The sequence below is a fragment of the Lontra canadensis genome, unplaced genomic scaffold (genome assembly GCF_010015895.1).
Source record: "Lontra canadensis isolate GAN:19392208 unplaced genomic scaffold, GSC_riverotter_1.0 scaffold74, whole genome shotgun sequence".
Classification (NCBI taxonomy): domain Eukaryota; kingdom Metazoa; phylum Chordata; class Mammalia; order Carnivora; family Mustelidae; genus Lontra; species Lontra canadensis.
This window is the reverse complement of record NW_022631068.1, coordinates 7,395,736-7,413,370: the sequence shown is the minus strand read 5'-3', so window position 1 is coordinate 7,413,370 and position 17,635 is coordinate 7,395,736. Positions and strand designations below refer to the sequence as shown.

Genomic DNA, 17,635 nt, shown 5'->3' with positions numbered 1-17,635 from the left:
ACAGTGTTACATTAGTTTCAGGTATACAATCTAGTGATTTAACAATTCTATAAATTATTCTATGCTCACCTCAAATGTAGCTTCCATCTATCACCAGGTAACACCATTACAATATCAATGACTATATTCCTTTTGCTGTGCCTTTCATTCCCATGACTTAACTCATTCCATAACTGGAATATGAAATTCCATTTTCTTTGACAGTACCCTGGATTTTATTTCTTCCCAGAAGCCATTTCTCAATTTTAACATTGAGAATCTGATAGTCAGAATAAGAATCAGTTTTATTTTAGGTCCCTCCAGATCCTGGTTCCTTTCTGTCTACCAGTTAGTTATCTCACTGGTTTATCTCACTTGTTTTATATTTTATTAGTCAATCATAAGAAGACAACCTGCACCATCAACTGTCTGCCGATTTTAATAGGTACTTTTTGTGTTTGCCATGTCACTGCTGGTAATAGTGTTGTTAAACTTCTTCACCACAGGACAAGTGCCCATTTCCTACAGGTCCTAAGATCACTGCCCTTACTTTTAGCTTCTTATTGACAGCCTCCTTGAGACCCATCAGACTTTTGCTAAGTTCCTTTAAGGCAATTCTAATTTTTTTCCTGCTACCTGGCTTGAAAACCATTTCCACGTGTTTTAGCATTACTCCCCTGACAGGTACCAAAGAGCTTCCGGTTGTTATTGCCATGTGGCCTGCCAGAACAAATCTGAGCCAGTCAAAATACCACATATTTAATTATTATCTGTCATGATACAGAACACTGGCTGGGTTAAGCTGGGTGGTTCTTAGATTCTCTTGGGAAGTTTTAGTCAGAGTGTGGCTGGGGCTGGAGTCTTCTGAAATCTCTCAGTTACACATCAGTTGCCTGTGCTAGGAAACCAGAAACAGTTGAGGACAGGAATAATTGGTACTGCTTGAGCATTTCTGTCTTCTTGTGACCTTTCCATGGTTTCTCCAGAGCTAGAGAGAAGCCACATCAAATTTTACAACCTAGTATCAGAAGACATTAAATGTAACTCCCATGACATTCTATTTGTCAATGCTATCAGAAGGTTTGCTCAAGTTAAAAAGGAGGAGACATAAGTACCATCTCTGGATAAAGGAGTAACAAAATTTTAGAAGAGCATAGGAGATCATAAATATTCTGGTCCTTTAAAAAAAAATACTGTATGTCACAGACCCAGTCTCCGAAGTAGCTCTTATTTTCAATATTTCACCTAAAACAACTTCTTGTGTCATTCTCTTCCTTCTCAATACTATCTTTAGAAATATCTTTAGTAAAGTACAGTCTGTTGACAGTGGACTCTCAAATTTTCTTTGGTTGAAAATGTTTATGTAATTCTCATACTTTAGAGAAAATGTAGGCATAAAATTCCAGAATGACAGTTGTTTTTCCTCAGGGCTTTGAAGATACAATTCTACTGCATATTGCTATTGTTGTTAGTTTCTCTATTGGTTTCTATTGCTGATCTTGAATATCTCTCTTTGGTTGCTCCTAGCAAATGTCTACTCATACATCTTTCTCTTCGTCTTTGCTGTCCTATAAATTATGTTGTGAAGTCTTTAAATGTCAGTGTCTTTTCTCTTTTTTTATTCTGTTTGGAGTTTATTGAGCTTCCTCAATGTAGGAACTGGTCGATTTCATTAATTCTGGGAAGTCTTTGGCCATTATGTTTTCTCATATGTCCCTTTCCACATTTTCTTTAATTTCTACTTCTAATTCTCACTAGATTCATGGTCAGTGTTCTCACTGTATCCTCCATATTGTTCATTCTTCACTGCAAATATTTTTATTTTTGTGTCTATGAAATTTATTCTGAGTTATTTCTTGTGACATATATTAGATATTTCTTTTGTAAGTCTATATTTATATAAATAAATATATATATATGTTATATATATATTTTTATACCACAAATTTTCCTGCAGCTGTAGACTATGGCCCTCATTTTTCATTCCTATTTTGTACCAGCACAAGTAATCAGCTTTCTTTAGTTTGCAAAATGTAGCCTTCTTTTTATGCTGTCTTCTTTCACTTTTCTTTTTTTGTGCAGTATTGTCACTGTTGATTAGATGAGAGCAGTGTGCTGTCATTTATTTTACATTCTGCTTGTGTGCTTGCTTTAAGGCCAAGCTATTTGTTCTGATTGTGTACTTCTCTGTATTTGGATTTATGGATATCCTCTAAAGCAAGAAAAATGAAGTAAATGACAGTTCATCTGTTCCAATACATTTGGCTCACCTCCATCTCCCTAAGCAGATAATCCCACTTGGGAAGTATCTCCATGCATTCCCATTCTTCTCAAGACACTATTTCATATGGCTTATCTTTTCTGAAGAGATTCAGAAAAGATGTGCTGTGCTGGGGTTGAATGTCATGTAGTTGCCTACTTGCACATCAGCAGAAATAACTATCACCTTGAATCTCATCTGTTAAAGCGTGGTATGTTTTCATTTAATCATCCCTTTTAAATTTCTCAAGGTTTTATGTAACAATAGAACATTTCTGTTCCAGATTTCTCAATTATTTGTATTAATTCTGTGTTACAGCTTTGAGAGCCAAACTTTCAATATCTTCCTTCTTCTGATTTTTCCTCAAGGGGAAAGTACTCAATTTGCTTTTTAAAGTCTCCTGTATTTTCTTCCATTTAATCACTTTGGCTCCCACTAACTCTCATGACCATTGGATTCCTTCCATATTCTCAGTTCCATCTTGAATAGTAAATGGTTTTGAATCTATCTCATTCTCCTCTTTGTTTTTGGCTCTCTTAACCTCCTAGATATTTGTATTTTACACTAATTTGATGAGCACTGAGTAATATACAGAATTGTTGAATCACTGTATCGTACACCTGAACTAATATAACACTGTATGTTAACTACACTGCAATTAAAATTTAAAAAATAATAAAACAAATAAAATAAAATGGAAAAAATGCTTTTTGTTTCTCTAGATCAATCGGCTTCTTTCTTTCTTCCTTTCTCTCTCTCTCTCTCTTTCCATTTTTCCTTCCTTCTCCTTTTTTTTTTTAATTTTATTTTTTATAAACATATATTTTTTTTTCCCCCAGGGGTACAAGTCTGTGAATCTCCAGGTTTACACACTTCACAGCACTCACCATAGCACATACCCTACCCAATGTCCATAACCCCACCCCCCACCTCTCAACCCTCCTCCCCCCAGCAACCCTCAGTTTGTTTTGTGAGATTAAGAGTCACTTATGGTTTGTCTCCCTCCCAATCCCAACTTGTTTCATTTACTCTTCTCCTACCCCACTAACCCCCCATGTTGCATCTCCTCTCCCTCATATCAGGGAGATCATATGATAGTTGTCTTTCTCCGCTTGACTTATTTCGCTAAGCATGATACCCTCTAGTTCCATCCACGTTGTTGCAAATGGCAAGATTTCATTTCTTTTGATGGCTGCATAGTATTCCATTGTATATATATACCACATCTTCTTTATCCATTCGTCTGTCGATGGACATCTAGGTTCTTTCCATAGTTTGGCTATTGTAGACATTGCTGCTATAAACATTCGGGTGTACGTGCCCCTTCGGATCACTACGTTTGTATCTTTAGGGTAAATACCCAGCAGTGCAATTGCTGGGTCATAGGGTAGTTCTATTTTCAACATTTTGAGGAACCTCCATGCTGTTTTCCAGAGTGGTTGCACCAGCTTGCATTCCCACCAACAGTGTAGGAGGGTTCCCCTTTCTCCGCATCCTCGCCAGCATCTGTCGTTTCCTGACTTGTTAATTTTAGCCATTCTGACTGGTGTGAGGTGGTATCTCATTGTGGTTTTGATTTGTATTTCCCTGATGCCGAGTGATATGGAGCACTTTTTCATGTGTCTGTTGGCCATCTGGATGTCTTCTTTGCAGAAATGTCTGTTCATGTCTTCTGCCCATTTCTTGATTGGATTATTTGTTCTTTGGGTGTTGAGTTTGCTAAGTTCTTTATAGATTCTGGACACTAGCCCTTTATCTGATATGTCGTTTACAAATATCTTCTCCCATTCTGTCAGTTGTCTTTTGGTTTTGTTCACTGTTTCCTTTGCTGTGCAAAAGCTTTTGATCTTGATAAAATCCCAATAGTTCATTTTTGCCCTTGCTTCCCTTGCCTTTGGCGATGTTCCTAGGAAGATGTTGCTGCGGCTGAGGTCAAAGAGGTTGCTGCCTGTGTTCTCCTCAAGGATGTTGATGGATTCCTTTCTCACATTGAGGTCCTTCATCCATTTTGAGTCTATTTTCGTGTGTGGTGTAAGGAAATGATCCAATTTCATTTTTCTGCATGTGGCTGTCCAATTTTCCCAACACCATTTATTGAAGAGGCTGTCTTTTTTCTATTGGACATTCTTTCCTGCTTTGTCGAAGATTAGTTGACCATAGAGTTGAGGGTCTATTTCCGGGCTCTCTATTCTGTTCCATTGATCTATGTGTCTGTTTTTGTGCCAGTACCATGCTGTCTTGATGATGACAGCTTTGTAATAGAGCTTGAAGTCCGGAATTGTGATGCCACCAACTTTGGCATTCTTTTTCAATATTCCTTTGGCTATTCGCGGTCTTTTCTGGTTCCATATAAATTTTAGGATCATTTGTTCCATTTCTTTGAAAAAAATGGATGGTACTTTGATAGGAATTGCATTAAATGTGTAGATTGCTTTAGGTAGCATAGACATTTTCACAATATTTATTCTTCCAATCCAGGAGCATGGAACATTTTTCCATTTCTTTGTGTCTTCCTCAATTTCTTTCAGGAGTACTTTATAGTTTTCTGTGTATAGATTCTTAGTCTCTTTGGTTAGGTTTATTCCTAGGTATCTTATAGTTTTGGGTGCAATTGTAAATGGGATTGACTCCTTAATTTCTCTTTCTTCTGTCTTGTTGTTGGTATAGAGAAATGTGACTGATTTCTGTGCATTGATTTTATATCCTGACAAGTTACTGAATTCCTGTACAAGTTCTAGCAGTTTTGGAGTGGAGTCCTTTGGCTTTTCCACATATAGTATCATATCATCTGCGAAGAGTGATAGTTTGACTTCTTCTTTGCCGATTTGGATGCCTTTAATTTCTTTTTGTTGTCTGATTGCTGAGGCTAGGACTTCTAGTACTATGTTGAATAGCAGTGGTGATAATGGGCATCCCTGCCGTGTTCCTGACCTTAGTGGAAAAGCTTTCAGTTTTTCTCCATTGAGAATGATATTTGCGATGGGTTTTTCATAGATGGCTTTGATAATATTGAGGTATGTGCCCTCTATCCCTACACTTTGAAGAGTTTTGATCAGGAAGGGATGCTGTACTTTGTCAAATGCTTTTTCAGCATCTATGGAGAGTATCATATGGTTCTTGTTCTTTCTTTTATTAATGTGTTGTATCACATTGATTGATTTGCGGATGTTGAACCAACCTTGCAGCCCTGGAATAAATCCCACTTGGTCATGGTGAATAATCCTTTTAATGTACTGTTGAATCCTATTGGCTAGTATTTTGGTGAGAATTTTTGCATCTGTGTTCATCAAGGATATTGGTCTGTAGTTCTCTTTTTTGATGGGATCCTTGTCTGGTTTGGGGATTAAGGTGATGCTGGCCTCATAAAATGAGTTTGGAAGTTTTCCTTCCATTTCTATTTTTTGGAACAGTCTCAGGAGAATAGGAATTAGTTCTTCTTTAAATGTTTGGTAGAATTCCCCCGGGAAGCCATCTGGCCCTGGGCTTTTGTTTGTTTGGAGATTTTTGATGACTGTTTCAATCTCCTTACTGGTTATGGGTCTGTTCAGGCTTTCTATTTCTTCCTGGTTCAGTTGTGGTAGTTTATATGTCTCTAGGAATGCATCCATTTCTTCCAGATTGTCAAATTTGTTGGCGTAGAGTTGCTCATAATATGTTCTTATAATTGTCTGTATTTCTTTGGTGTTAGTTGTGATCTCTCCTCTTTCATCCATGATTTTATTGATTTGGGTCCTTTCTCTTTTCTTTTTGATAAGTCTGGCCAGGGGCTTATCAATCTTATTAATTCTTTCAAAGAACCAGCTCCTAGTTTCGTTGATTTGTTCTATTGTTTTTTTTTTTGTTGTTGTTTGTTTGTTTCTATTTCATTGATTTCTGCTCTGATCTTTATGATTTCTCTTCTCCTGCTGGGTTTAGGGTTTCTTTCTTGTTCTTTCTCCAGCTCCTTTAGGTGTAGGGTTAGGTTGTGTACCTGAGACCTTTCTTGTTTCTTGAGAAAGGCTTGTACCGCTATATATTTTCCTCTCAGGACTGCCTTTGTTGTGTCCCACAGATTTTGAACTGTTGTGTTTTCATTGTCATTTGTTTCCATGAATTTTTTCAATTCTTCTTTAATTTCCTGGTTGACCCATTCATTCTTTAGAAGGATGCTGTTTAGTCGCCATGTATTTGGGTTCTTTCCAAATTTCCTCTTGCGATTGAGTTCTAGCTTCAGAGCATTGTGGTCTGAAAATATGCAGGGAATGATCCCAATCTTTTGATACCGGTTGAGACCTGATTTAGAACCAAGGATGTGATCTATTCTGGAGAATGTTCCATGTGCACTAGAGAAGAATGTGTATTCTGTTGCTTTGGGATGAAATGTTCTGAATATATCTGTGATGTCCATCTGGTCCAGTGTGTCATTTAAGGCCTTTATTTCCTTGTTGATCTTTTGCTTGGATGATCTGTCCATTTCAGTGAGGGGAGTGTTAAAGTCCCCTACTATTATTGTATGATTGTCGATGTGTTTCTTTGATTTTGTTATTAATTGGTTTATATAGTTGGCTGCTCCCACGTTAGGGGCATAGATATTTACAATTGTTAGATCTTCTTGTTGGACAGATCCTTTGAGTATGATATAGTGTCCTTCTTCATCTCTTATTATAGTCTTTGGTTTAAAATCTAATTGATCTGATATAAGGATTGCCACTCCTGCTTTCTTCTGATGTCCATTAGCATGGTAAATTCTTTTCCACCCCCTCACTTTAAATCTGAAGTTGTCTTCGGGTTTAAAATGAGTTTCTTGTAGGCAACATATAGATGGGTTTTGTTTTTTTATCCATTCTGATACCCTGTGTCTTTTGATTGGGGCATTTAGCCCATTAACATTCAGGGTAACTATTGAGAGATATGAATTTAGTGCCATTGTATTGCCTGTAAGGTGACTGTTATTGTATATTGTTTCTGTTCCTTTCTGATCTACTACTTTTAGGCTCTCTCTTTGCTTAGAGGACCCCTTTCAATATTTCCTGTAGAGCTGGCTTGGTGTTTGCAAATTCTTTCAGTTTTTGTTTGTCCTGGAAGCTTTTAATCTCTCCTTCTATTTTCAATGATAGCCTAGCTGGATATAGTATTCTTGGCTGCATGTTTTTCTCGTTTAGTACTCTGAATATATCATGCCAGCTCTTTCTGGCCTGCCAGGTCTCTGTGGATAAGTCTGCTGCCAATCTAATATTTTTACCATTGTATGTTACAGACTTCTTCTCCCGGGCTGCTTTCAGGATTTTCTCTTTGTCACTAAGACTTGTAAATTTGACTATTAGGTGACGGGGTGTGGACCTATTCTTATTGATTTTGAGTGGGGTTCTCTGAACCTCCTGGATTTTGATGCTTGTTCCCTTTGCCATATTGGGGAAATTCTCTCCAATAATTCTCTCCAATATACCTTCTGCTCCCCTCTCTCTTTCTTCTTCTTCTGGAATCCCAATTATTCTAATGTTGTTTCGTCTTATGGTGTCACTTATCTCTCGAATTCTGCCCTCGTGGTCCAGTAGTTGTTTGTCCCTCTTTTGTTCAGCTTCCTTATTCTCTGTCATTTGGTCTTCTATATCGCTAATTCTTTCTTCTGCCTCATTTATCCTAGCAGTGAGAGCCTCCATTTTTGATTGCACCTCATTAATAGCTTTTTTGATTTCAACTTGATTAGATTTTAGTTCTTTTATTTCTCCAGAAAGGGCTTTTGTATCTCCCGAGAGGGTTTCTCTTATATCTTCCATGCCTTTTTCGAGCCCAGCTAGAACCTTGAGAATCGTCATTCTGAACTCTAGATCTGACATATTACCAATGTCTGTATTGATTAGGTCCCTAGCCTTTGGTACTGCCTCTTGTTCTTTTTTTTGTGGTGAATTTTTCCGCCTTGTCATTTTGTCCAGATAAGAGTATATGAAGGAGTAAGTAAAATACTAAAAGGGTGGCAGCAACCCCAGGAAAATATGCTTTAGCCAAATCAGAAGAGATCCCAAATCATGAGGCGGGGGGGAAGGGGATAAAAAGAGGTTCAGAAAGAAAAGAAAAAAAAAAGAAAAAAGAAAAAAGAAACAAAAAAAGAAAACCAATAATGAAAAAAATATAAAACGGAAAAATATATATATATATATTAGATAAACTAGTTAAAAAACGTTAAAAAAGAAAAGGGTAAAAGTTAAAAAAATTTAGCAGAAGAAGAGAAAAAAATTGAAAAAGAAAAAAAAATTAAATTAACTGCAAGGCTAAAGAATCATGGGGAGAAAGCCATGAGTTCCGTGCTTTGCTTTCTCCTCCTCTGGAATTCCGCTGCTCTCCTTGGTATTGAAACTGCACTTTTCGTAAGTGAACTTGGTCCTGGCTGGGTTTCTTGTTGATCTTCTGGGGGAGGGGCCTGTTGTAGTGATTCTCAAGTGTCTTTGCCCCAGGCGGAGTTGCACCGCCCTTACCAGGGGCCCGGGCTGAGTAATCCGCTCGGGTTTGCTTTCGGGAGCTTTTGTTCCCTGAGCGCTTTCCGTAGAGTTCTGGAGGACGGGAATGAAGATGGCGGCCTCCCAGTCTCCGGCCCGGAGGAGCCGAGAGCTCAGGGCCCCACTCCTCAGTGGGCCCTCAGAGAACAGCGCCCAATTACTCCCGTCTGCCTGGCCTCTGGCCGCGCTCCGAGCTCACCGAGCCTGCGACCGGTTCAAGGTAAGCCCGAGCTATGAGCTCACTCCTCGGCTCCGTCTCTGTAGCCGGCTTCCCTGTTCTAATACCTGCAAGCTCTGCGACACTCAGACACCCCCGATCCTTCTGTGACCCTGCGGGACCTGAGGCCACACTGGCCCCACGTGGGCTTCACCCCAGTTAAGCCTCTGGGGCGATGTCCCTCAGCGGAACAGACTTTTAAAAGTCCTGCTTTTGTGCTCCGTTGCTCCGCCGCTTGTCGGGAGCCGGCCCCTCCCCCCGGGGTCTATCTTCCCGTCCCTTTGGATTCACTTCTCCGCCAGTCCTACCTTTCAGAAAGTGGTTGATTTTCTGTTTCTAGAATTGCTGTTCTTCTTCTCTTCGATCTCCTGTTGGATTTGTAGGTGTTTGCAATCTTTAGATAAGCTATCTAGATGATCTCCTGCTACCTGAAGTAGTCTCAGCTGCTACTTCTCCGCCATCTTGACTCCTCTCCTTCCTTCTCCTTTTTTTAATAATAGTTGTCTATTCTCTAACTTTCAATTCTGAGACTAAAACATTTTTTTAAGACTAATCTAGTTACTCTTTGAATTCATGAGGACATCTGATTCCTAGAGAGAAACAAATTTTAAATTGTCTTTTTTTTTTTAAAGATTTTGTGTTTATAATTTCAGTTTGGATTTTTTTTCCTCAATCAAAGAAAATTACTCCTATTCTGTAAAATAAGGACACATGGTTGTTTTTATCTGTTTACTGACATAGTTTATTACTTTTGTATCATGAAAATCATAATCAAAATCCTATAATCTTGGCCAGGGCTTAGGGAATCTTATTCTTTCTTCCTTTATTTGTACCTTCAATGAAAAAGAAAATGAAATTTGCATTCTTTAGGCAATATTGAGAAGAGAGCTTCTAACTTTTTACCTCTTGACCTCCCATTCATATTTATCTGATTGTTAAACCTGAGGGGGAAATAATCATTACATGTACAAAGGAGGTAGAGCTTCCTATTTTTAACATGAAATCCTTCTCCAGTGACCCATGGAGTGAGCCCACTGGGGCCTCCCTGCAGCAGATGCTGGCAATCCTTCCTCCCATTTTGTGTATGTATGTGTGGATCATTTTCATTCGTTGGAGAAGCTACCAAAAGTCTACTTGCCCCTGAGTCATATTACGTTCTCCAGTGCAGTTAGAGCAAAAAAGCATCTTGATGCCTGTGTCCTTTCCTCCGTTTCTCAACTTGACTTCCCTGAGAACTCTCATGGAACTCCTTTAGGAACAACAAAATACCTCAGATGATTAAATGTCTATAGGTTATGTTTAGAGTCTGTTGTCTTTATGGATTTTTATAATAAATAAGTGCCAAAGGTGTTCAAGTTGTTAAATTGTGTGAGGGACAAAAAAAAAAAAAGGAACTGAGACCTGAGAGATAAAATCACCCACCTAGTTTTACATGGATGCTAAATGGCAGAGGTGAAGCAAGAACTAAGATCTGTCAATATCAAATTATACTCCAGGAACATTGCACATCCTTAAAAATACATTTAGGTAATTGAGCTGAAGAGTATGGTGCATTAGTCCTGGAAACCTGAACAATAACAGTCAAATCCTCAGGTGGTAGCTGTCAAGACGTTTGACATTTTTGCCGTTATGAGCTCTCTTGCCACTAGCGATCCCGGGGCTCTGTGTCTCTCTAGACCAAGGACACTCATGCAAATGATCCACTTAATGTAAGGAAGGAAACTTTTGACCATTGTGTTCATAGGAAATGTGAAGAAGTATAAGCAGAGAAGTGTGAGCTAATCATCGTTTTAGCTGTCTCAGAAGCTAAGAGTCTTTCACAATATTAATGAGGTTTTAATGCTGTTCCTTCTTTGTTGTTTGTCTTGCTTATTCTACATTAGTAACCCTTTTTTACCACATTAGAGAGGCTTGGAAATTGCTTGATGAAACACCTATCCACTCTGGCGAAAGTGCTTTCATGATTAGATTTCTGGCTGTGTAATTTTGCTTTCATGGTGCTCTATCCAGCTCAATAATCAGAAAGGTCACAAGCATAGCTCTTTGTAGGCCAGGCAGTGTTACGAAGCTGACACAATGCTGGAAATGGATGGCATCCTGTGTCACTGATGTGAAAGACTCAGCAATGCTAATCATTTTAGGAAAGATGATTGGTATAAGTTTATTTAAAAGAGGCACATATGATAATTAATGGCCAGGAGATGGCCAGAAATGAGCACAGAGATGAGAGTTGATGATGATCAATCAATCGACTGAAGCTAAATTTATTACACTTAGTGTAGCAATTTTCGTTCATTTTCTCAAAATTACATGGCCATTTATGTGTGTGAGTCTATTTCTGGACTTTCTCTTCTGTTTCATTGTTCTCCATGGCTATGTTTGCATCACTTCCACACTATCTTGATTACGATAGCTCTATAGCAAGACATAGAATCGATTGGTACAAATCTTCCAACTTTATTCTCCTTTTTCAAGTTATTTTGACCCTTCTAGTTCCTTTCTCTTATGATGAATTTTTAAATTAACTTGTTGATTTATGAAAAATACTGATAGAATTTTACAGTGAATGTATAGGTCAGTTTGGGAAGATTTGATGTCTTAAGATTTATACTTGCCTTTCATGGATTATCTCTCATTTTTAACATCTTAATTCCTCCGTAAGTGTCTTTTAGTTTTTAACCATGAAAATCCTCTAGATATTTTGTTAGATTTCGATCCAGTGATTTGTGGGGTTTTTGGTACTATTATTAATAGTTTTTTTTTAATTTCCAGTTGAAACGTAATTCAAATACTAACAATGAGTTAGTATCTAGAAGTAAAATCAACTTGAATATATGATCTTTCATCTTATGATCTCACATAACAGTTACTAGTTCTAAGAGATTTTTAATAGATTCCTTGGGATGTTCTGTGTAGACAATCATGATATCTACCAAAGAAGACTGTTTTATTTATTCCTTTCTAATCCGTGTGTTTCCAATTTTCTTTCTTCTCTCATTTCACTAGCTAATTCTTCTAATACAAAGCTGAATTTGAATGGTAAGAGAATGTATTTCTGGGACATCTTCTATTCTTTCTTAAACATTTAAAGGAAGTGATATTTTTCCTAAGGAGAAGTTTAAATGGCACTGTTTCCTTGTTACTTGTTCCCAAATGGGTCTTTCCTGCATTTTTTGTGTATGTATATGGGAAGGTAGAGTTGTGAACCTCTTAGGCCATGAGGAGCTGAGAGAACAGTGCAGAAAGGATATACAGATGTGTGCAAAAGACAAAGGGAAAAACATACAAAAATAAACTGGCCTCATCAGTCTTAAACAGGATTAGATCATTCATGTTTTCTTGATATATTGTGCACTAAATGGTATATGGCTAGAAATTCTAGAAGATACTACTGCTGGCCTATAGTATTTGAGAGTAATTGATCTCTTCAGGATCATTGGATAAGATGACATCCTTGTACACGTTTGATGGGGTTCTGCTGAAAAAGTGGATACTTCTATTGTTAATCACAGTATCTAGGAATAGATCAGGTGCCAAGACAAAAGAACTGAAGGAAAAACGGTGAGGGAGACACTCGTCCATAAATCTGTAAAGCATTAACACTGGCATGGACCCTGGAGATGGGACAAAAGTTGAATCAGTTTGTGAAGAGACAGCTCTGTTTTCAACAGAATCATCATGGCAGTGGTGCTACATAGATAGGCTTATTAGAAATTGGAAATTAATCCTCTTTTGTTCTGTACTTCTTTCCTTATATCTAACTTTGTTACTAATATCTCATCACAATTTACGATCTGGTGTTAGCTGTTATTTACTGCGGGTAGCTAAAGCAAAGTTCTGTGACCACACTTGGGGCAAAGTAGTAAAGAGGAAAACAGTAGCAACCTAAGGGAAGAAGAGTGTCTTTAGAAGAAAATCCTGTGAATTCCAGTAGAAAGGGTCTAGGCCTATGGAGAAGTGCACAGCAGCCATTTGGAGCGGAAGGCCCCATACCTAGGACAGGCTTGTGACAGATGGGAGCTCCTTTACCAGCCTAAGATATACTTAACATAAGACAGTGGGCACATGTAAGCGACCAGCTAAAACTCCCCAAAGTAAAGCAGGAAGAAAGAATGGAGTGCTGACATTTTAGTTTCTTAACCAAAACAAAAGCAACAACAACAAAAAACCTAAACTGATAGAAATAGGTTATAGCAGATTCACATTATAAAGAAATTGAGTCACTCTAGAGTGATTCATTTAATGGTAATTCACATGCACAAATGAATGTATGAGAGCTAAAGCATGAACAGAGGATTTTTTTTTTTTTTAAAGAAGCACAACATTCACTTCATGTATCACGAGAACAGGAACAAATGTATTAAATCACTTAATTGCTATTAAGGGCAAAGTGTTTTGCATTCAGAGGGACCACATTTCACCTTTGCATCTGGCCAGTTTGTGTTCATTATGACACTTCCTTGAGCATATGGATCTAGGAATCTAGACAAACTACCCAAAATAGGCAGGGAATTCCTGGACTGGACAAGAGAGCCTGCTGATGGTGGGATGCTTTTTGAAACTGCTTGGATGCACAGTAATTGCCATGCCTATTGAATCTCACAACCTGTGAGCTGTAAACAGACTGTCTGAAAATGAGAAGATCAAAACACAGTCTTCTCCCCTGGACTTGTCTGACAAATCACATTCTTGGACTGATCTTCTTGTAGAAGCTATCGTTGTTAAGATAAATGACTAAAACCCCCTAGTCTTCCCATCGCCACCATCATACTCAGCTGGGTAAGTGTTATGACAACATTTCCTGATTTGCTCATACATCATATATTTGTTGATTGCCTATGATGTCATTCTGGCCACCGGGGATACTGAAGTACATATCCTTATCTGTCAAGGAGCCCAGTCCAGTGCTCAGAGAGGGAAGCAAACATACGATTACAACAGATACATTAACAAAGTTGTTTCACCATTGGCAAGGGTACTGTTTTACCCCACCAAGATGCTGACATTATCTATTCCTGTCATTAAAAAAAGGCTTTGCTTAGTCTATACTATGGAGAGTTGGGATAGAAGTTGTCTTTCCAGAGGGAAAAAATCATGATGCTTATGAGTGATAGAGTTGTTTTAGTTTTTATCATAGTGAACAATATGTGTTTAATATATGGATTGGCGTTAGAAAGCTCAGGTTTTTCTACTTGAGAGACAGTATAGGCATAAAGAGATTTTTTGGAGCACTGACGGGAAATAACAGGTTGGCAGGTCCCCTCTCCTCACTAACACCTGAGGCAAATATTTCTATCAGAGCCCACAGACACACTTTTTCCTTCCCAATAAACTATCCCCACTTGTCACTACCAGCCATCAGGCTCCTATGTGGGACAAGACTTTTTTTTTTTTTTTTTTCCTATTACTCTTTGCATACCTGCTTTCTGGTATGGTCAAGGGAGTTTGCCTTAGTTTGTGATCTCTCTGAAATGTTTTGGAAGATAGATAATGACACTTCCAATAAGCCATTGAGCCAATTTTTGGTTTGCTTACAATTTTCTAGGGCCTATATTCTGAGCTGTTACCCAGTGTCCTGTCAGTCTTTTAGAGCTGATTGAACTAGAAAATATGCTTATGAGGGTAGGATTTTGTTTGTCTTATCTACCATGTAACCTTCGTATCTTAAAACAAACTTCCCGAAATCTTTAATGCTTAATCAAAATATGAAACCATTGCAGGAGGCAGGCATAGCATAAGCCCCATTTTGTTGATAAGAAAGTAAAATCAGAAGGGCTCTTGACTAATTTAAAATACACACACACACACACAGTGAACAGCACAATCCCTTCATCTTTGCTGCCTTCTCTTGGGGTATCTCCAAAACTTAAGGTTACTTAGTACTTGTTGATAGCTGGTTTTCACTGAAATGAGGTCGATAAAGAGAAACAATAGAAGGAAATCCAATGAAACTTAGCAATTAGAAAAAAAAAATATTTGATATAGATAGAAATCTGAAAAAATTCAGTATCATTACCTTTTAAAAAGATATCATGACTTTTATGGCTAGCCATAACATGAGGATATAAGAACCTGTAGGATTCAGGGTTTCTAGAAAGCCCAAGAGATCTGGAAACTATTACAACAGAAATTTCAGAGGCTTTTTCTTTTATGCTTGAGCACTTGTCAGTTAACACCCCCAAATTATTCCAGTGAATTTTTATGTGTATGATAACATTTATTTTATTTATTTATACCTACTATCACAAAAATCCATTTAATTGACATTATCCTTAATAAACATTTAAGAGAGGCAACTAAATATATTTTATCCTATCCTATTACCTTCTTTGTCCCTGTAAGTTTACCCCCACCTTTCCTGCTTTAAATTAATAATAAATTTTATTTAAAGAAACTCAGTATTTCAACATTAAATTTGCTCTATATTATGAAATATAAAATGATAAAAGAAGACTCTCATAAATGCTTGGGGTCCATTTAAAATGGAATGTACCTAGTTTTATTAATATATCTGTGCTTGACATGAGTTTTTTGGATTTCTGGCTCTATCAGAACTCTTAAGGATTTAGTTGGTTAATAGTAGACACCTAAATTTCTCATATCTATTATTTTTAAACACAGCAATCTTAAGATAATCTAAAGCAGCACAGAAAAACGAATTTACCATCAAATATCTCCTCTGACCAAACTCAGCCACACAATCTTCTTTCCCTAAATCTATCCAAAACACAAAGCTAATACAATATGGGCTTAAGTTCATTGCAATGACACCCAGATGTACTGTTTACCCAGAGCTCTTTGAATTTCATTTACTTTCTTTGACCCGGGAGAGGTGAGCAAATCACCAATGATGCTAAAAGTGTCTCCAGTATATTCCTTTCTATCCTTTCTTTTGAATACACAGAAATGGTAGTGAATTGCTTGGGAATGAATTCTTTCCTGACTGTCCCTTGTGAGCCACTTTTCAGACAGTAATGCATGTTCTATTTACAGTATATGCTGGCTTCCAAATTTTCAGATAGAATACTTCTTAAAGGAACTTGAGTGTTCTTTTTCTCATACATTGATTTTAATAGAGCCTAAAAACAAATTACAAAGTGAGCAAAATTCATCCTCAATGTGTGTATATATAGATACACACACACACATACACACACACACACATACACAGAGACACACAGGTTAGCCTATGTTCCTTCATGGTGTGGTGGATATAGACCAAAAGTCTACTGGGAGAAATGTCTCTGTTTCCACTACCCAGGTTCAGAGTCTACAGCTACTACTTTATAGGCATTTGACTCTGGGTAAGTTTTATAACCTCTCTGTGCCACTGTGTCATCCCTTCTTAAATGGGAATAACAATAACAATAATAATACTTTCAAAGGAGGGTATGCAAATAATTTAATAAATACAAAGTTCTTAGAATAGTGTATTGCATTCTGTTCTTTTATGAAAGGATTTGCTATTAGATTACTCACAAAAACACACAAATGCTCTCTTTTATTACTTTGGGCATTATGTCTACTTCCCTTCTTTCAAAAAATATTCCATCAAAATCACAGAGCTAAAAGGCATGGGCAGATAGTGATACTGTAACAATGTTGTATGGGGAGAAATGGTAGCTACACTTCTGGTGAACATAGTATAAAGTATAAACTTGTTAAATCACTATGTTATACACCTGAAACTAATGTAACATTGTGTATCAACTATATGCAAATAAAAAATAAAGTGAAATAAAATAAAAATATTCCAGTCAACGAAAGGAATTAAAAATATTGAACATTCACAGCTACATTCTAAATCTGTGAAGATCACACATATTCAGATTATAGTTAATGATCACTTGGTTTGATTTTTAAATCAAGATTCCATTAAAAAAAAATAACTAAATGAATGCCGACTACATTCAAGTAATCCACTCTGAAGGTCATGAATGCACATCTTTTTTAGTACATTTGAATTTACTTGAAAGATTGATTTTATTTATTTATTAGTTAATTAATTAATTTATTTATTTATCATCTCTACACCAAATGTGGGTCTCAAACTCACAACCCTGGGAAAAAGAGTCCCATGCTCCACCAACTGAGACAGGTACGTGCCCTGAAGGTACTTTAAGCACAATGTTATGCATACCTAGTGAAGTTTTTTTCTCCTTATTTCATTTCACACTTTATTTTTAATGCATTTTCCATTTTAATCACCCATCATAGGCTATAGTGTTAATTTTGAATGATGTTTCGCTAAAACCAAATGTACCCACAAATGACATGTATGTAACACAACCCAGAAAATTCTTATGAACAAAACTCAGTTCATTTCCAAAACAAATACAGAGGGAAATACCAAAAGTACTTACAAAGTGATGTTACTCATATGGATATTTAAGCTCAGAAATATATGTGCACTGGGAAATTCACACAAAAGCAGCAAAAACCTGCTTATCAAATTGCTTCTGAAAAATCTCAAACATTTGAAAATCTAGCCGAACAAGACATTTATTTTTTTCTTGTGCCAGAAAAAGTGTCTAAATAGCAAACATGACAGAGTCTCTACTTTCAATGTTCAAAGTTTAACAGAAGAGATACCCATTAAATAAATAATTATCAAGTACCTAATCATTAGTATAACGGAAATTATTTGTTTATGTGACCTTGAGCTAGTTGTTTAAATTATGTTATCCTCAGTTTTCATATATGTAA

The 17,635-nt window shown here is 37.1% G+C and overlaps 1 pseudogene; it reads right to left on the bottom strand.

Annotated features, from left to right (window-relative positions):
- LOC116881455 overlaps positions 1–694 on the bottom strand; it is a 49,830-nt pseudogene extending 49,136 nt beyond the window's left edge.
- Positions 695–17,635: the final 16,941 nt, after the last annotated feature.